Source organism: Mercenaria mercenaria, chromosome 14, assembly GCF_021730395.1.
Source record: "Mercenaria mercenaria strain notata chromosome 14, MADL_Memer_1, whole genome shotgun sequence".
Taxonomy (NCBI): Eukaryota; Metazoa; Mollusca; class Bivalvia; order Venerida; family Veneridae; genus Mercenaria; species Mercenaria mercenaria.
In genome coordinates this window covers 73,334,582-73,356,708 of record NC_069374.1, presented here as the reverse complement: position 1 = coordinate 73,356,708, position 22,127 = coordinate 73,334,582, and the positions used below count along the sequence as shown (strand labels likewise).

At 33.9% G+C, this 22,127-nt stretch overlaps 1 pseudogene; it reads left to right on the top strand.

The window, feature by feature from the left end:
- Nucleotides 1–1,054: 1,054 nt before the first annotated feature.
- Nucleotides 1,055–20,985, top strand: LOC123527619 (cell death abnormality protein 1-like; annotated as a pseudogene).
- The last annotated feature ends 1,142 nt before the right edge of the window (nucleotides 20,986–22,127 follow it).

Here is a 22,127-nt window from a genome sequence, read left to right as displayed (position 1 = left end):
CATTCCCAAGTTCCTGGGTTACGGTAGCCCTAGGGGGTCAGGCCAAGCCATAGAATGCGTTCAGGTAGTGCGCGAACTGTAAGTATTGCCATTTGCTAATTGGTTTTCCGACCTGGTATCGAGTATCAATCCGTACCAATCCGTACGGCTCAGGTACGGATCGGTACGAATTACTACGTTTCTATCCGTAGCTAAACGTAGCTATCCGCGCCGTATGTGTGACTGTGGTATTACGGGAAATTGACTGAACTTTCGACTTAAATGTAGAAACATTCTCTGTTTGGTATTTTTCAACACTTTCCAAAAGTTAATTCCTTTAAATTTGAAATATATGCTATCATATGAAATAGGTGACGACAATGTGAAATAGGTTTTATTGTTTCGTTTTTTGTTCAAATTGACATTAAACCAAAGAAATTAACTTCTCCAGATATGAACGATATCGCTGTGCCCGAATACGATGACATTCCTTAACATTGTTAAAATTCAAATTGGTATATTTTATGTCTGTTGTCCTGTTTTCATTTTGCTCATTTGAAGAGCATGAATACGAGATAGATATTAAAATGTTTAATAGTGTATCCTACGCAACGGAGTTAATCATTTCTATGTACAATATATTGCCACTTTTCATGCATCGTATATCACCATTTTAATACACATGTGCATGGTATACACTCTGATGCAGGAATATCGTCCTAATATATGAAACGATATTTCAGAATACAAAGATATCACAAACATTTGATTAGTGAACTAGTCGCAACGACCTTACTTGTTTCCAAATGAATTGTTTCGCATTCCATGATTTTTAAAAGTAATTGAAATTAATTACTGTTATATAACGTAATGCTATTGAATGACACTTTTTGTCTATAATTTGCCAACTTTCAATCTCAGTAACTATTTTATTGTCTGATGAACATGATAACATAAACGCTAATTGAGCCACAATGACATGATACCCTTGTCTTCTCTTTCAAATATTTGGATATAATTTCGCAATCAGGAAGTTTTGTTTTATCAAGCATTTTACTGCCTGTTTTGGTTTACCATTGTTACCTCTGTAAGTTTCTTTTTGAATGAGTATTTTACTCCTTGCTATCGCCTATATTAATGTAAAACGGGAAAATGTGCTGAAAGGATATATTTTTAATTAATAAATCAATGAACTGGAATTCAAAACCGGTACGTAGACAAACGAAAACTTAATATGTAACGTCACTTATTTTTTATTTGTCAAAATTGATCATTTTTGAATGAATAAAACGCATTGAATGTAACAGCAATCGTCGAGACTTTGAGAATTTGCTGTATTCTATTTATCACATGCTTTTCCTGTTGAAATTTCCTCTTTTAAATTTCTAAATTAACCGTTATCATGCTGGACACGACCTATTCTACCTTTGAGAACAGTGTAGATTATAATCAACCTGCACATCAAAACAGTCATAGTCTACTACAGGTCAAACATACCATTCTCAGCAGTGAAAACAGTCTTCGCTGACTAGATATCAAACATTACATTCTCAGCAATAGTCATCGCTGACTAGATGTCAATCACAACGTTCTCTGCAGCGAATACAATCATCGTAAACTAGACATAAAACATAACGCAGAGAATACAGTCAAAGCTAACTAGATATTAAACCGTCCTTGCTGACTAAGTTCGGAAACAGTTATCATTAATTAGATATCAAACATGACATTTTCAACAGCGAAAACCGTCGTTTTTGACTAGCTTCGGAAACAGTCATCACTAACAAGATATCAAACATTACATTTTCAGCAGCGAAAACCACCATCGCTGACTAGCTTCGGAAACAGTCATCACTAACAAGATATCAAACATTACATTTTCAGCAGCGAAAACCGCCATCGTTGACTAGCTTCGGAAACAGTCATCACTAACTAAATATCAAACATTACATTTTCAGCAGCGAAAACCTCCATCGCTGACTAGCTTCGGAAACAGTCATCACTAACTAAATATCAAACATTACATTTTCAGCAGCGAAAACCGCCATCGCTGACTAGCTTCGGAAACAGTCATCACTAACTAAATATCAAACATTACATTTTCAGCAGCGAAAACCGCCGTCTTTGACTAGCTTCGGAAACAGTCAGCACTAACTAAATATCAAACATAAATATCAAACATTACATTTTCAGCAGCGAAAACCGCCATCGCTGACTAGCTTCGGAAAAAGTCATCACTAACTAAATATCAAACATTACATTTTCAGCAGCGGAAACCGCCATCGCTGACTAGCTTCGGAAACAGTCAGCACTAACTAAATATCAAACATTACATTTTCAGCAGCGAAAACCGCCATCGCTGACTAGCTTCGGAAACAGTCAGCACTAACTAGATATCAAACATTATATTTTCAGCAGCGAAAACCGCCGTCTTTGACTAGCTTCGGAAACAGTCAGCACTAACTAAATATCAAACATTACATTTTCAGCAGCGAAAACCGCCATCGCTGACTAGCTTCGAAAAAAGTCAGCACTAACTAGATATCAAACATTACATTTTCAACAGCGAAAATCGCCGTCTTTGACTAGCTTCGGAAACAGTCAGCACTAACTAGATATCAAACATTATATTTTCAGCAGCGGAAACCGCCATCGCTGACTAGCTTCGGAAACAGTCAGCACTAACTAGATATCAAACATTACATTTTCAGCAGCGAAAACCGCCATCGCTGACTAGCTTCGGAAACAGTCAGCACTAACTAGATATCAAACATTACATTTTCAGCAGCGGAAACCGCCATCGCTGACTAGCTTCGGAAACAGTCAGCACTAACTAAATATCAAACATTACATTTTCAGCAGCGAAAACCGCCATCGCTGATTAGCTTCGGAAACAGTCAGCACTATCTAGATATCAAACATTAGATTTTCAGCAGCGGAAACCGCCATCGCTGACTAGCTTCGGAAACAGTCAGCACTAACTAGATATCAAACATTACATTTTCAGCAGCGAAAACCGCCATCGCTGACTAGCTTCGGAAACAGTCAGCACTAACTAGATATCAAACATTACATTTTCAGCAGCGAAAACCGCCATCGCTGACTAGCTTCGGAAACAGTCAGCACTAACTAAATATCAAACATTACATTTTCAGCAGCGAAAACCGCCATCGCTGACTAGCTTCGGAAACAGTCATCACTAACTAGATATCAATCATTACATTCGTAGTAGCTAAAGCAGTCATCACTTACTAGACATCAATCATAACGTTTACAGCAGCGAACTCAATCGTCACTAACTAATTATAAAACATTTCATTCTCGGCAGCAAAACAGTCGTTGCTAACTAAATATCAATGATTATTTTCTCAGCGGCAAAGTTATTGCTAGCTAAGTAACAAGAACATATTCTCAGGGGCTAAGTTACTTTTTAAATATCAAACATTGCATTAACAGCAGCGAGAACAGTCATGACTATTAACTTTATATCAGACAACGGAAACTGTTATTGCTGATAACTACTCGTATATGTATCTAACGTAAGTTAACAACAGTAAAACAGTCGTCGATGATAGCTATGTATCAAACATTCATTGATAACTGAAAAATTAAATGTTATTAAAGATACTATTATTCACAATGACAGATGTTGTAAAGATGACTAAGCAACCAAGGACTATAAATTTTATATATGCATATTTTAATCCAAACAGTTTGCTTTAAAACATTCAATAATAATATATAGCATATTATTCTATATCTATTTTATTTATCCAATCGTGAACGTTTATTTGCAACACGTGACCGTAAAATATATTACCGTATTGACGCACTTACGTTAAAAAAAGCCTGTATATTTTACGTATTGGGAAGGTCCAACAGACCCATGTTAAAGCCCAAAAAGCGTGAAAATGTTCTGAATGTAAATCGTATGAAGTAGGCGCTCTATGTACAGAGTTTGATTTATGCGTCTTGAAATCAGGATTACGCATATTTCGACATAAATTAAATTTATTGAAGAATAAAAAGATTATTTAGGGCCTAACACTATTCTGTATGATATACAGACTCTATTTGTATTCATACCAAGCTGAAAAAAAAAGAACCAGAAAAGACAGAAATTCAGTATTCCGTTAATTATTACTAATAACTAAAATAAAATAGATATAGAGTAAAAAAGGTTATTTATCATTGTACTGTACAATACGAGATATATTTGGACACGTACCAAACTGGGAAAACCATATTGGACTCGCCTTGTGGCTTGTCCAGTATGAATATCTTTTCATTTTGACTTTATCAAACGACTTGAACAAAATAATAAAATGCGAGGCTCTGCCGATAAATTCAATGTGGGAAGTCACAAATATTATCTATCTAAAATGACACGTGGACGATATGGGCTGTATTATTTTCTCTTTTTTTGTACTATAAGTCTGAATTGCATTGTTTCATGTTGGTAACCTTAGGATTGTTTATTACTGTGTAGTTTCTCTAACGTTTTAACAGACACAAATATATTTGTCTCAAATCGCACATTGTCAAGCTATTATTTGAATAAGTATATATGTTTATATGTCTCTTTTGAGTGTATCGAAATTTCTTTCGGGTTGTGAAACTTTTCAAACATATCATGTGTACATCTCATGGTTACAGGTATAACGCGATGTTTCAAGCTTGATAATGAGACTTCTTTATCAATGCAAAATATAGATTTAGAAAAACGTATATTTAACAGCATTTTACCTCCAATAATGTTATGTATGGTTTGCTATAAACATATATCAAAAGTAACATTTTGTAATTAAGGGCGTTTTCTTCATGAGTCTTTTCGTATACTATTGATAATTACTGACTTTTCTGCTGTCAGAATTAGTATGTATACCATGATATGTCGAAGGTTTGACCTGACTGTTTGGCAACACGCCTTATTTTGCTGTTCAAACCTTATGAGAGGTTATACTCTACGCTATTAAATGTGTCTGAACGAACAAATAAAAGACTCAATGATAGCCGTTCTTTAACCCATCGAAACTAAGCTCGTTACTGTCTGTCTTATGGCCTGTTTCGTTGTTTTAATAGATACAATTTCTTCTATAAATGTGCTCAGTGTATATGTTTATTGTTCTTAAGATTTCCTTTTTTATATAGATTTACAAGAGTACTTTAATGTTTTACATATCATACCTTCTGATTTCACTTGACTACGATTACTTTTCAACAAAACGAACAAGTAAAGACACAAAAAGGGCACTCATTTTACAGTTGTATTATAATCACTATCAGGAGGTTAATAAAGGGGCAACGTAGGTTAACCCTTATCATGGAATATATATTTAGGACATACACGATACACCTCCTAATACAATTTACATGCTCATCAATATAGATGACAAAATCCTCAAATATATATGCATTTAAGTATCTGTAACGTTTAAGAATTTGGTATCTTAACTTTGATCACTCACTCAGTTTTACAATTTTGTTTTGTATAAAAATATTATATTGATCCCATGTCTTCAAGGTGCTAATTTGTAAATTCCACTCAGTTTAAGCAAGAGAACAATAACATCTTAAGAAATAAAATACAATACAGAGGCTTGTTTCATGAAGACTACCTAGGACAAAGATATAACATAGGAGCAAGGTTTTATACAAACACATACTTTTCAAACATTAGGTCAAATCTTTCCTAATGACGTCATTATGTTTGTTTTCTTGTTATGGTCCCACAGACAACAAACCGAGCAAATGGTATAGAAATTAGACGATGGTGTGTAGTTGTTCAAACCCCGATGATGGTGGCTAGTTGTTCCATGAAATGGTTTTTAATGGAACATTTGTTTGAAGTTCAACGGTTCCGCTGTTGGCTGCATTTACGTTCATATGAAAGGAACCATTTGATTAGAAGTTGAATTTTGCTGTTTGAAAAAAAAACAACAAAAAATCTAGAAAACATTTATTTCGTGCAATATTGTGTTTCTTGTTTATAAAATGACTTCCAATAGTCTTTTGTTTTTAGTTTTATCTCAAACTTTAATTGTTTCACTTAAAGACATATCTGGGAGAGTTTTCTGTATGCAAATAGGCATAGGCAAACATTTTCCTAAGGATAGAACTTCCTTAAACTTTGTGTACTGACTGGAAATCAAGTTTAAAACGGACATATATATTAAAATTCATAGGTACCCAGGCTTGATCTTGAATTATCTGGGAAAATAAATTCCGACTTTCAAGGGCAGATTATTCATCACCAAATGACACCTCAAAGTCTTGGTCTTCCCCATAGACCGAATTTCTTGCAACTTTGTATAATGACTGCAAAAGAAGTCTGAAACAGAAATATAAATTAAATTACACACCTTCTTTGATATTGGACTATTTGCCCTTGAAATCTAGTATCATATCTTATTAATTATTTTTCTTAAAAATATAGAATTTTTATTAAATTTCAGTTTGTTAAATAAACGTTGAATTTACTCAAAATCATGAAATACAATGTAAAGTTATATTAGTAAATGGCCATGCATCTTAATGTTCAGTAAGACTAAAATAGCGACGTTTGTGTGTCTTTAAATCGTTAATATGTATCCCCTTAATTAAACTCAAATACATATTGGGAGGATATGTCAGATTACAACAACATGTAGTGTGTAGTTGTCTCACCTATTTAGTAAGCTCGAAAACAAGTAGCAGAGGACTGCGGATATATCTATCAAGAAAACGGACGGAAAAGCGCAATCCTATAGTCTCCGAAACTAGTTTTCAACCAGTAGGGGACTAATAATTGGATGAACTATTTGCTTATAACAACTGAACAATATGTGGTCTTATATCTTTTATGTTGTAGTTATCTAAATAATGTTTTGAATTGACGTAAATTCAAAGTTATTTGCTGATAAAAGGAAGAGCTATGTCTCTCTGCAAAATACATGGCTGTCCTTCCAAGGCAATAAAACATGTAAATGGCTATATTTTATGTTTATAACGTTGTGCGCCCGTCACTTTCGGGCTCTAAGTAATGGAAAATAATAGCTGCAGCTTTCAACGGGACATAACATTACTTGAGAAGGATATTAATTTTGGGTCACTTATTGGTACATAGTTTTGTAAACAATTTAGACAACAACAAAATTTCTTACTAACTTCAGAAAAAGAGACCGTTTTAGTTACAAAAAAGCGTTTGATGAAAGTATTTAACTTCAGCATTATGTAAAGCACCATAAATTAATACATAGTAACTTTTACACTGGGTAATTAAGGCATGTTTACCGTAAAACAAAACCACACTAGCAAAGTAACATGGTTCGACTTTATTAATACTGCATTAAACTGAGTTCCATGTATAGGTTTAACTTTTTCACAACCAGGAAGAAGAAAGGCAATATTCACGGAGCACACATAAGCTTGATAGTTTTAATTTTATCACGGGTTATTTTTGGATCAAATTCTAATTAGAGTATGTATATAATTATAATGTTGTATAATCTGATATTATTAAATCTATATTTAAAGTCGATTCCATTGGTCTAGATGTAGTCACATGATCAGTGATAAAATGTCGTATTGACTCCAAGGCCAAAAACACGTACTGACCTTCAGCTGTGACGTCTTCAGGGTTTGACGTCTAAACACAGCGACGTCGTACACAATTTACCACGAAAAATGACAAAAGGTTGCAGATATTTGTATTTAATGTTTAAAGTTAAAAGTAGGCTGGATTTAAAGATTAAACCATTGTTGCCTTTTAGGTTCGCCCTCGGTTGATATCAGTTTTATCAGGTCGACAAATCCACACATCGACCTCACCAAAAGGCAATATTAGTATAATATCACATGTTCGATAAAAAAAAGTCAATAAAACGTACTGCAGAAAACAAAATAAAACAGAACACGACACACTTGTGTTTTTGCGGCATGAAATTGTACAAACCAGACAAAATACCATCTGTCAAATTCATAATTGATTCTTCAAACTTTAAGGACTTATTTCAGAGTTCCATTACACGTTATTGTTAATACATGTCAAGTTAATATTGAGCAAAGGCCTCCTTGGACGAATTGATAAGATCGCTGGTTTTAATTCATTCGCCCCTGACCGATGTAGGTTCGAGGAGGGGCCTCTGCAGCCGAGTGTGTAAGGTCGCCGACATCAAATCACTTGCCAATCACTGATGATGGTACAGTTGTAAGAATGCAGATACCAATATATTAACGTCTTGGAAAAAAAGCGCAATATTTTCACCATTGAAAAGGAAATCAACAAATTTCATTTTTGTGTGCTTGAATGACGACGTTTTAAACTGGCGTAATGACAATGACGCGCCGCCATAAATAGTGCACTACAATAAATATAAAGCACTTAATCAAAGGAATCTACTCTAATGTAATCCAAAATAAAACCTGTTCATTGTTATTAATATCTTATATATTCTGCCAATAACTTCCAGTATAGATAAAAAATTGAGTACATAACACCTTAAGAAGCAGTAAACGCTGTCAACAATGGAAAATAATCTTTGGTCAAACTTTCTTCCAACAGCAACCTAGACTTATGGAGTTGACCACTTTGGGCGATGTGAATACCATTTAAAACAAATCGAACGAAACTGTTTGCAAATCAATGCGTTGCAAAAGTTACGTTACACCCTCATGGGCTAAAATGAATAAGAATAATTTCAAAGAAACTATTTTTCAGTTGAGGAAACAATGTGGCATTATTCCTGGGCAAGCTTTTGCATTTTGCATTTTGCGGTTGGTAAGTTGACTATTTTATATCCTGTAATGTTTCAAAATAAATTGTGCACCTTTGTCGAAATCGAATCAATACGGTTAGGGCAGTTCCAGAATTAATTGTATGGGAGGGTCAGAAGGCACTTTTTGAAAAAAAAAACCACCACCCATATTTTTTATTTTTCTCCAACCCCACTACCCATGATTTTTAATTTTCCTCCAACCCAACTACCCATAATTATAAATTTTCCACTAACCCCCACCACCTATAATTATTAAATGTACAAACATCGAAACATGGAGAGGTCTATGTTTATTACCGATGGCGGTAGTATTAACCGTTGTCCATTTCTATATCTCAAAAACGTTGAAGAGTAACCAAAATGCTTCATTCCGCTTCGAAAATTCGCCGTTAGAATAACAAAATGTCTATACCCCACCCGCCTGATTTATTATAAGCTCACCCATAAATTAAAATGCATAAAACATGTTTGTTTACCGGTGAAACAATGCACGTATGCTAGTGTTTTAACGTTAACACATAAATATAATATAAAGAACTCGAATGAAAAATATTATAAGAGCCTATCACGGATGTATAGACACGATATAAATTCAAGCTCTTAAGCATGCATTTTCATTTGGTTGTACAACATTTTCTTTACAATTACATGAAAGTTTTAACACAGTAACGTTTCTTGTGACGCGAAAATATAACGCCAATACGTAATTTCCTACAAGCACGCGGTCATTACAGAAGGAGCATCATGGAAGGCACGTGCAGTTTTCCCGCCAAAATACAAAGAAGAAAAGTCTGCTTCCGGTTCTATCAAGAAGGCCCGATATTTACGCACATTCATTCTTTTATTAATCACGTTTCAATCTCAACGTTCACATCTGTAGGTGTGTTCAACCAAACAATAAGAAAATCTTCGGAACAAAGTACGAAAATATTTATATCGATCTAGCAGTTTCTACTGAAATAAGGTTTCGGAAGAATCATGTTGAGTTATTAAAACATACACGCATCATGCCCCGACGCCGACAAGACTTGTCATTTCTTTGGATATGGTTTATGGAAATTTTGTCAACCGTTTTTAGAATAATGATTTCACGCAGTATATGTTTTAGTAAACTTGTTTTAAAGGCACTGGCCTTCAAATCGTACAACAACAACAACAACAAAAAATAGATATCAGAAAACTATTGCTATATTTCTTAAGGTTTTAAAACTTAGTTACTGACAGATTATATTATAGAAACACCTAAGAATTAGTTGTTTTTGCGGATTTTTCCATTCCAAATATCGGTATAGTGTAGATAAACTGCCCTTTATATTTATTTAACGACCGTTACGCGCATATTCCTCAGTGGTGTATTGGCCAGGACCGCACGAAAATTTTTATTGCTGCCGCGGTCCGGGTTTGATTTCCAACTCGAGCATATTTTTTTCTTCTCTCTCTCTCTCTCTCTCTTGATTTGGCATTTTAAGACAGATTAGAAACAAAGTCTCGTGTTCTAATGTTCAAAATATGACCAAACTTTAAGCGAAAATCTGCAGGTCAGCGCTTTTAAATGGCTAAACGCGGAAGTAACAACTTGTGAATTTTTTTTCCATATAATATTTAACGTATAATTGAAATAATTAAGAATGGTAATGTTTAGGAAAAAGATACGACATATTACGCAAGACGACACCAATCTGGAATCGCCCTTATTATAATTATAGTAGCTCGTTCTGGGATGCTTAGTTTATCTCGAGTGGGGTTTGCCAGGTTTGATTTCACGGTGCGCGCAAGCGCCGAGTGTGACCCTACCGTGCAAAGTCCTCGAATCGCAGAACTAGCTACTGCTTTTGTCGATGTGAAACTTGAACTGAGTAAATTTCAAGTGCGCTACTTATAGAACTGTGTTTTTTAGAATGTATATAGGTACATAATAAAAATGATTATTTATTGATTAAATAATACTGGCACTAATTAAAGATGTGTATCGTATTTTCGTTACCAAAATATGCTTACTTATCTGTAATATACAAGCTGGTTGTAAAAAGAAAATGTACATTATATTTTTCATTGCCTAAAATAACATTGTTAATTAAGCTTACCCTGCTTGGTTTTCTAAGGTCCGTATTATTAATGTAAAATGATAAATAGAATATGCTCAAGTTACAAGGTATTTTATTATACTGTTATCACCATGTCCATTGTGTTTAGGTGAAAGCATTGTTTAGTTTTTAAAAATGGCGTTTTTGTACTTGGCAAAATCAGGCTGATGTGCGAAACAGGTTTTCATTATGACATATTTAGATATACTTAAAATTCAAATAATCAAAACGGAGAAAACATTATAGATATAAAAAGACTGTAATTTTTATTTTATTGCAGCTTCGGCCTTGGATTGTTACAACAGGACTGACTGTCTGTGTTGCATCGATCTAGAATGTGAGCCACATCCTTCTTATGTTTATTTAAAATACTATTGTCCCAAAGGATGCATTGACGGTTACAGGGGCTTACAGTGTTACTCTAAATGTTCTGAAAGTTGTAAAGCTTGTGCAAGATATAATAAAGACAATTGCACTAAATGTTTCGATGGTTATTTCCTTGGATCAAGGAAAGACTGTAAAGGGGTTTGTCCTACCAACTGCAAAACGTGCACCTCTATATCTACTTGCAATGAGTGTCAAGATGGTTTCTACAATGAAGGTTCTTTTTTGGACTGCCGATTTCCTTCCTGTTCCACTAATTGTATATGCGAGGAAGCAACTTGTGTTACTTGCAGAGATGGTTTTTATAACACCAGTATATCATGTGAAAGTACATGTCCCGGAAATTGTGCTTCTTGTTCTTCTCGAGATGTATGCACAAAGTGCCATGATGGATATTATAGTGGTTATCAGTTTGATCAACAGAACAATAATAAATCGGAAGCATGTGGACATAACTGCAGAAAATATTGCATAAATTGCATTTCATATAATAAATGTACGCAATGTAATGTGGGTAGCCACGGGCCAACTTGTGGAAAGAAATGCTCAATAGGATGTGATACAAAAAATTGTTCTCTTGCTAATGGAGAGTGTAATTGCCGCGAGTCTTTTATCGGCACTGACTGCATCAATTGCACAGCGGGTAAATACGGATTGTTTTGCAATATGTCATGCCCGTCGACTTGCATGGATGGTTTATGTGACAAGAATTCTGGAGATTGTATATTTGGGTGTGTAAATAATAATTTCATTGGGAATAGATGTTCCGAATGTACTACTGGTATGTTCGGTAACATGTGTGATGAAGCATGTTCTGATAACTGCAAGAATATTACCTGTGAACGGGCCAGCGGGAAATGTTTAGACGGATGTACAGGCAATTTTAATGGTTCGCTTTGCAAAGATTGTGTGTCGGGTAAGTTTGGACCGGAATGTAAACTAGACTGTCCCAAAATATGCCTTGATGGAATTATCAGAAGGATTCTGGACGCTGCTTAAATTGTGATGAAAATTTTGCTGGAACTGAATGTAATATCTGTAAACCTGGATTTTATGGTAGCAATTGTAAAACAAAATGTTCTCAACACTGCTTTAATAGTACATGTGACCAAATAACAGGAATTTGTAATGGAGGCTGTAAAGGCAACTTTTCAGGAGATAAATGTTGCATAGAAAATGGCTATTGTTCTAAATGCGCTACTTATAACACATGTAAGAGTTGCAAAACTGGATACTTTGGATTGTTGTGCGAAAAGGAATGTCCGATTGGTTGTGATAGCATTTGCAACATCGGCTCTGCCCTTTGTGAATCATGTGACTTTGCAACAGGCATTTGTTATTCTTGTAAACACAATATGTATGGTAAATTTTGCAACGCAACATGTTCATCGGCTTGCAAGTTACCACATGATGATGCAAACGTCAGTAAATGCGAACCAAAACACGGAAACTGCCTCCATGGGTGTGTGGATGGTTACTTTGGGCCAAATTGTAATGAGTCCTGCAGTGGCCAATGTATTGACAGATTGTGTATGCAATATGACGGCAAATGCACAATGGGATGTTACACGCCCTTTGATAGTCATTTGTGCTCTCTAATTACAGGTAAAATATTAAGCTTATCATACTAAATCATTTCAGATATAAAAGTCCAACAAATAACTTCTTTTCATAAAATTTACATATTTATTTTGTAATGGCTTTTAAAGCTATATCATATTGGAGGTTTATCGCAAAATGAATGGGAATATTCTTCGTATTTATTGCATTTATTACACTAAGAATTAAATGGCGGAAATAAAGCTATATTTTAGGCAATTTATGAAATGTATTGTATGGAGTGTTGTACTTCTAACTTGAGGATTGTTCCACATTTTTTCAAGACTGATCTAGTAAGAAAGACATACATGTATTCTGTTAATAACTATTAATTGTTCCGTGTAAATAAAATATTTAAAATTATCCTTTGGAAGCAAAGAATGCAACCAAGATTAACAATAACAGATTCGGTTTCACTGAGTCTGTTTATGAGAGGTAATGAAATGTCACAACCCTAGCACCGGCTTCAGGTATTAAACCCCTCATAGTAATGTATAACAAGTGGCATTTGCTTGGTATATTCTTAAAGTTGGCCACTGTGTTGCAATTTTTAAACAACCTTTACCGTGCCGTTATTTTTATAAAAAATAATAGGTAGGGTATATTTCTTGGAAGCATAGAACACCAAAAACACAACCTTAGTGCCACGCATTTGCAAAGTAGGCCCACAAAAAAGAAGCTGAAATTGAAAAATAGTACAGACGGCTTGCTTCAAAAATCTAACAAGTACATATAAATTATGCCAAATATAGATAGAGGGGGAGGAAGTGGTAAGGGGTAAAATGGGGATGGGTGGTGGAGGGGGAGGAAGTTGAAAGTGAAAGTAGAACGACGATAAATATAAAAAGGTAATGCTTCGTTCCTTAATTTTGTATAATTTATGGTATTTCCTCAAGTTTAAGTAGAGACAAATTTCAAAATGGTGGCCACTATCCAAAACGTTTGCCGAGTATTCATTATACCATTTATTTTGATAAGAAACATCAAACTATTGGTAAACAATTCAATTATAAAACACAAAATAAGACAATATCACTTTTCTAGGGTACTGCATGTTTACGGATTTAATGAGACAGAGTACTAACTCCAACATTGAATAATTAAGGTCGAATACTGCGGGGTTTTTTTTAATTTTGCTCACTTCATTCAAACATTACGTTGGGACAGAAGTAAAACCTACATAATTTCTTCCGCAATATGAAGTCTAAAGTGTGAAAGCAAAAGAAAAGAGAACTTTTACCGCAAGTATTTCAGTATTTTTAAAGATGTCTAACTCATCCCCTTCTGTTTCTAAGTTAAAACTACTTTGAACAGCAAGAAATCGCTTATCAAATGAAAACTTTCCACTTTTGTACAAACAAATCAATAATTAGTCTTAAAAGAAGTAAATAGTTACTAGAAAAAAGTAAAGTAAGGTAAAAAATTCTGGTCCGAATGGGGCTTGATCCCTCACCCACCACGCCCCCCCCCCCACCTCCCCTATCCGCCCCTACGAAAATTGCAGTCACAGTAGGTTTATGGTAGGAACTAAATAGTCTTCAGAAAGGAGGTACTCTATTACGGGGATAATACCTTAAACGGATCTCTATTACACATATGAGCCGTACCATGAGAAAACCAACATAGTGGGTTTGCGGCTAGCATGGATCCAGACCAGCCTGGTCAGGATCCATACTGTTCGCTTTCAAAGCCTATTGGAATTAGAGAAACTGTTAGCGAACAGCATGGATCCCATTCTGTTGGTTTTCTCATGGCACGGCTCATATGTTGAATGGACTCCATGATTCCAAGGGACCGGAAAATATAACAACACTGAATCTAAGTACGGGGAGACATTTTACAGCCGCCACACGGCATATAAAGATTGCTGTTTTTTTGTTGAACTAATTTTTGTTGAAGCTTTCTTTCCGTATTTAATTTCTGGTCCTTCTTGGAGTATTTATCTAATCTATTAAACATTTCGATATAAAAGAGTTGGGTCTAAGCCGATGCTAAGGGCGTAAGAGATGTTCCTTTTTTCATTACCATTCTAAAACAGATTCAGTCAAAGGATGTCTATTATTATCTTTCCGTGTTGTATATTTTCGAAAGATTTTTTTAAAATATCTTATTTACGAGTCAATCTTACACAGCATACATAATGTTTTTGATACTTATTTTAGGTATGAAACTAATACCGCCTACTACTTAAATGATATCAGATACCGCTTGCTTGGTGGACAACGCTCTGGGCTATATGTTATTGTACTACGCGCATACAGTAAAACTGTGACGTTCATCTTATAAATCTTTTTATATTACAATTTGCCAGAAAGCCAGAAGGCAGAGGATTCTAATCAGACAACCGTTATAGTGATGGGGGTTATCATAGCATTGCTTGTTGTTGTTGTCATAAGTTTGATTGTGTCTAAGTTTGTCGTCTGGAAAAGACAATCTGCGCAAAGGTAAGCATAATCAGTTTCTATTTGCAAAGAGAAAGTATGAAATAACACTTTGAAATTAACAGACACGTCACGATACATATTTAGATACACTTTTTAAACATATGCCGATGACGGAAACAAATATGGAATAAACATAAGCTTTACCTGACGATTTAAATTCTTAGTACTGTCATCGGTCACATTAACACCTCCGGTTTATTAGGGGTAGAGAGCACTGTAAATCTTGAAGCGCCATAATGCTCTGACAATTAACAATTGAGATGGATTTCTTTTACAGAAACTTTAAGGACAGAAACTATTTTCAAACTAGACAACCGTTAGTTTGTATAAATGATTTTAAATTTAAAGTTCCGTAAATAACTATGTAACCGACTTTCCCAGTTCACACGGATAATTTTCAAAAATGTTTACAACATATTTTATTTATTATAATTTTTATTATATATATATAACTTGCAGAATGTGCCTCCCGTGTACCAATACTCAGTATATAAAGAACCACAGTTTATATAAACTTATACATATTTGGAAAGGTATTTTCAGTCCATGAACAAACAAATCACAACTGATCTAAAATATAAAGCTCATTAAATGGAATGCAATGTCTGGACCTTATGATATTTCAACAAGACTCACACGGTCGACTCAAGTACTCAAACATTTTACTGTAATTTATACAGCATTGCAAACTAGAAATAACCGTATCCCCAAACGTTGATTACTGCCTTCGAAATAGTTTTATATCAATTTGTGGCACAGTTTCACTGAATCAAAGAATAGTGTGTAGAACATTTGGGTACAAGAGGTAGCCCCCAGCTGAAAGACGAGTGCTGGGAAAGCGAATATTCTAATATAATTTCTTCCTTCGGAGATCTAAATAAGTCTACACAATCACTTAAATTGTTTCCGTTAATTCATAAACATTATGTCCGACATAATAGCTCGTTTGATTGCACATTAAATTGCTTCAGTAGTCAAGAATGGACTTGGATCCACTCTCCGAGTTGTAGTTTGTTTAAGCCGACCTATTGGTTTCTCGCTAAAGGCTAGTCTATTTTTTAACAAAAGTGCATATGCCGTTTTTATGAAATTACATGTTGGTATATCATTAAAGGTTACATATACAGCGCTCTAAGAAAGCATCTGCGGATATCTCTAAATTGTATTAATGGTACTTGCAACATTTGCAAATGTTGAGGTATGCTAAGGCATGTACGGAAGCAAGCATATATGCTACTGAGTACGGACAGACTCAGTTAAACCAAGGCCTTAGTATTGGGTGACATTTGGACTTTCCACTTTTTTCTGTTTCAGTCAATCCAGATCTGCTATCAATTTGTCTTGTCAAAATGGATCCCCTTACCGATTTTATTACTATCACAACAGCAATCATTTAGTGAAGTATGGCAGCCTAAAGAATTATCAATTATCAACATGATCAATGCTTATCAGTGTTTTAGTGTTTCTTGATTCTTTAGGTGTCTGCTATTGTTTTGCTTGATTGTGTTCTATGCTTTCAGAGGATCGTCTTCTAGATTATAATTTTCTATCTGAAAGTACGACACATTCGTATCATGCATAAAGTTATCTGATAATTGATTTTTATAGTCAATATCTGTATCTTAAGATATATTTCATTTTAAAAAATAAACATTTCGTTATTTCTGCCTTATTTAAGGGTGTAGATGTGTTTGAGAGAGAGAGAGAGAGAGAGAGAGAGAGAGAGAGCTATCATAATCTTAACAGTCTTCACTTCAGTTATAAAAGGTCTGACATATTTTGTGTTTTCAGAAGTCGTAATGATACAGATATATCTTTTAAACATGCGACCTCGCCTACAAATATGGAACACAAGAGAGATGGTTTGTTATCAATTCTACAAACAGATTAAAATAATCCATAGCTTTTTGTCAATATATATAATGTATTTGGATGTTGAACTAGTATCAATCTGAATGTGAAGTGCAGTGAAAGAAACTTTTTGTTAGTTTAACGGGTGTGTTTAAAACCATTGAGTGTCAGTTGCCTGGCTAGTCGCTTTGTCGTGTCTGGTCTAGTATCTTATTATGGTGGTGGTGTGTTTGTATAAATTGTTGCAAGATATAGAAGCTTTTTGTGAAAATAATTTTATATAATTGATCAAATTGTGATTTAAATGACTCTGGAATTTATAAATTTATATCTCTATCAAAACGTCAACACCGTATCTCAACGCAAAACAGTATTGCACATTAGGAGACTGAGGTCATTTTCAACAATGTAATATTTTTCAGAACGTATGCCTACTGAGCTACATGCTGTTAACTACAATGTCATGGAAGAAAACAAGGGTAAATAACCTCTTTTTTGATGATATATGGGTATATAGTAATTTTTACAATTTACGGCAATGTAATTATGTATTGTTCCATTTTAAGATACCGATTGAATAAAAAGTAAAATACATCATTTCAAGTTATGTTACAAAATATCAGATCACTTAATAGGGGATGAAAATCCCCGAGACGGTAACGTCCGTATATATTTATTCGTCTTTGTTGTCTGCATATACTGAGGCAATTTTTTCGATGTTTTCCGGTTCCGGTTTATGTACACGCCGCAGACTGGTTGTCTGCATGAACATCCGAGCACCCCGAATCAGTCTCAGAAATTCGTAAACTGCGCCAACATGATTCTTTTACTTCTTTTTTGTAATAAAGAATAGTACATGCAACTGAAAAACACTTTTAAAACAGTTAGGAAGTGTAATGACCGTGAAGTTTCTGCGTGGAGTGCAAACAAACAAACAAAAATCCTGAAGCCAGTGCGAGAACGCGGTGAATGACGTCACCGTCACGGCTTCCCGTAAATTTTGCAATGTAAGAGTTATGATGACACTAAATGTAAACCTACTGTTAAAAGCGAAGTTTCACTTTCTTTTGAGTGTTGAATATTTCTTTGTAAGTGGATATATAAAAGATAAATCCCCATGCTAGGCAGTGCCTTAATTCATATTATTGATTTTGGTGATTAAAAACTCATAGAAAATTCAAGTTATTACTTGTATATCTTAGGCTACATTTACTTTAGGGATTATAATGGACAGACAAACATTATAAATACCGCTCATTTAAATGGGTCAACCGTGTTGCTGTACTTATAAAATAGAATGGCCCGGTTTATAGGTTGGTCAAGGCAACGGATATGTATTGAAGTTTGCCATAGAAATATTTGTATAAAATGCTTCTTCCCTTTCCGTTTGGATCCATCCATGTTTACAAACACGTTTGTTTATTTTATGGACTGTACTTACCATTGCTTACAAAGATACGTCCAAATAAGAAATGAATACAAAAAAATATATTAACACACATGTCATCCAAGTATAACACAAGGCATGATTTGTAAGCATGAGTATCATATTATCAGAACTCAACATTCGTCTTTTTTATCACTACACTGCTGGTCATGTATGATCGTAAACATTATTTTGGATTTGATAATTGTCACCACTTTGCTAAAACATTTGACAACTATGTATTTTGATTTAATTATTTTGGCAAATAGTTTTTGCAAGCCTAATTAAGCATATAATCACTTTGTTTCAATCTTTTTTATAGTATGATACCAGTTCAGCTATAACGGTATATGTAGTTGAAAAGAGATATTGTTTATAATGTACTGAAATCATAAACTGAACATGTATAGTACTTCTTTATTTTCTTGCCACACTGTGTTAAAATATAGATTTATTTTCAGACTCCTGCAATGCGGGCAATTAAAATGCAAGTGAATATGAGAAAATAGAATCAATTCAAGGTATGATCATTAATGCATGTTTCTTTAGGTTTCGTATTTATATATGTAGTTGTTTTTAAGACAATTGTCCACGACATTAAGGAGTACTGTTTTCGATCAAAGTCTTGATAATGGATCAGACACGTTTTCTATTAGAAAGAGTAATAGAGATCATCTTAGCTTTATTAAAGGTATCTGTTATGTTTATACATTGCTTTTTCCGAGATTTGTTTTATTCACTAATTTAGTAATTCATATCAATCAAAATTTGCTGAGATTGGAAAGTGCTTTATTGAAATTTTTCATTCATATTATGATTCTAGTTCCAGAACACGAATACGGACATATTTCGTCTGCTGTTTGAATTTCAAGTAAGTATTTTTACGTAATAGAATCTGATATAAACATTTTTTACTTTGAATGTAGTTTAAAACTCTTATATGTTCATGTTGAACAATTTTATAATTTGTAATAGACATTTTATTCTTTTGCACAGATAGCAGAAGCCAGAAACTGCCTACCAAAATGCATCTGTATGGTCTGATTGAAACAGATACTCCTGATATATCATTAACCGGAACTGAATGTACTATGGATGTATAGTATATATCATATCTACTTTATCTAAATGTATTTGTTTCACATTGCTTATTCAGTTATAGTGCTATTTACTTCTACTGCTTATTGTATTAGTTTTGATGAGAATATAAAGTAAACTATGATCTTTTTCTCAAAGGTGTTATATATGTTTTACTTTCAAATTTACATTATGAAAAAATCTCACATTGAATATATAATAGAAACATTTATTTTATCAGTGATATTTTTGTTATCATTTTAAAGATTACTTTTACGAATAATGTTTGTGAATGCTATTATGCTTATAGGTGTGACATTGTTTTGTTATGTCTAGCGGGTATGTTAACACGGTCAAACCTGTCTATAAAGAGCCAAAACGTGGTCTTTATTGGGAGTAGGTCTTTATTTTCAGGTTGAAATACACTGTAAATGTTAAAATGGGAAACAAAACATGTGGTCTTTAGAGCCAGGTGGTCTCTGTTCAGAGGGTGTCTTTAACACAGGTTTGACTGTATCTCAACATGCGCAATTGACCAATTCAAGGTTATGTTAATATGTCATTGTAACAATGATTTATTCAAGTGGTGACATATGATATAAAACATTTATGTTTTTATATGTCAAAATGGAGTGATGACTTATCTAGATAGTTTTTCATTACATCAAACAGTAATGTTGTCATGTCAGAATGTGATGCTGTGTTGTGTTGTGTTACATTGTTATTAGGTATTTGATACAAAAAGAGTTAAACTGTGCGAAACCTTCTGTGACAGCTTGCTTACAACAAATATACTGTTGATGATTTAGCAACTATGAAAGAGGCTTTACATTAATTGATCAAAACAAGAAGTATAACTATCCAATAGGAGAAGCCACGTTCCAAGAAACCAAACCCTAAAGCTTTACCTATACAGTAGTGTATATAATCATGTATATATTATCAACTTCAGTGTGTACACAAGATGTATAGACAAAATAAAACACATACGAAGCGATGACAAAACGAACAAGTAAAGACACACAGAAGGGGCACTCGTATTATGGGTGTATTTTTAATGTGTTGTCAGATTCACATTCCGGAAGTTCAAAAAGGGATAGCGTAGGTTTACCTTTGATTTACAGTACATATTTAGGACATACACGTAACACCTCATAATACAATTAACATGTTCCTCAATACAGGTGCCAAACGCCTCCTGCATAAACGCTTTTGAGTATCTGTAAGAATTTGACATCTTAACTTTGATCACTCGCGTATTTTTACATTTCTTTTGTATTTAAATGATATTGATCCAATGTTTTCAATGCACTGGTTTGTAAATTACTCTTATTTAGTTTATGTAAGAGGACTTGACGTAAATATGTCAATAATAAAAGTTTATTTAACAATAGTTTTCTTGTATTTAATCCATTTAATATATTACCTTACACATATAGTTGGCTGATAGTTTGTTTTGGTTGCACAATATATATTTTTTTTTAATTTTACTTCCTGTAATACTATACGTTTTAATGTTTATGATACACGTATTATTTAATATTAAAATATTTACAGCGCTAGGTAAGATGTTGATTGCTTGAAAATAGATATCACGTACTCAATGTCAGACGCATTGCGCCCGAGGTATACGTCGAGCGCTCGAGATATTTTAGAGGGTGTAATTTGGTCTTAGATACATCAGACTAAACCTGGAATGCAGAAATCACATTTGATGATAGAAGCAATTAACACATTAACAGCGACACAATAACATTTTGAGAAACGAAATACAATACAAGGATCTGTTTCACGAAGACTACTTAGCAAAAAGATGTTACTTGGAAGCAAGGTGTTTCACGAACACGTAATTTTTAAACATTATGTAAAATCTTTCCTATTGATGTTATAATGAATGTTTTCTTGTTATTGTCCAACTGACTGAGCCAATACGAACAAAATGGTACAGAAATTAGACACTGGTGTGCGGATGATTGTGGCTGTCTCTATTCTTCTGTTGTGTCATAAAAAAGCGAATATTTTAGTCAAAGTCGATGTTACTTAATGTGGGGTGTACTTTTCCTCTATTTCAAAAATCTACCATGATGGCTAATTGTTCTATGGAAACGTTTATTAAATGGATTTGTTGGAAGTACAGCGGTTCTAATCTCGCTATTGGAATTGTGCAGTTTGAAAAACTAGAAAAGCCTGAATTTCATGCAATTCCATGTTTCTTTTCTTCTTAAGTTTTATCTCGTTTGTTATCACTCTAAAGTATCATAAAAAAGACTCAAACTTTAATGTGTTCATTTAATTTAGCGTTTATCATTAAAATGTATTTTATATTTATATTTATGCAAACAAATAGAATATTTAAAACATTTCAAATTGTTTGATATACGCTGTTTCTTACTCTTAAACGTTGATTACAATGTAAAATTATACGGTACCTGGCCATTATCATGTTCAGTAATATATACAAATCGTATTGAATAAATTTCATATTCTAATGCTCTTTCAAAAGGATAAGGGTCTCAAATTCGCATTG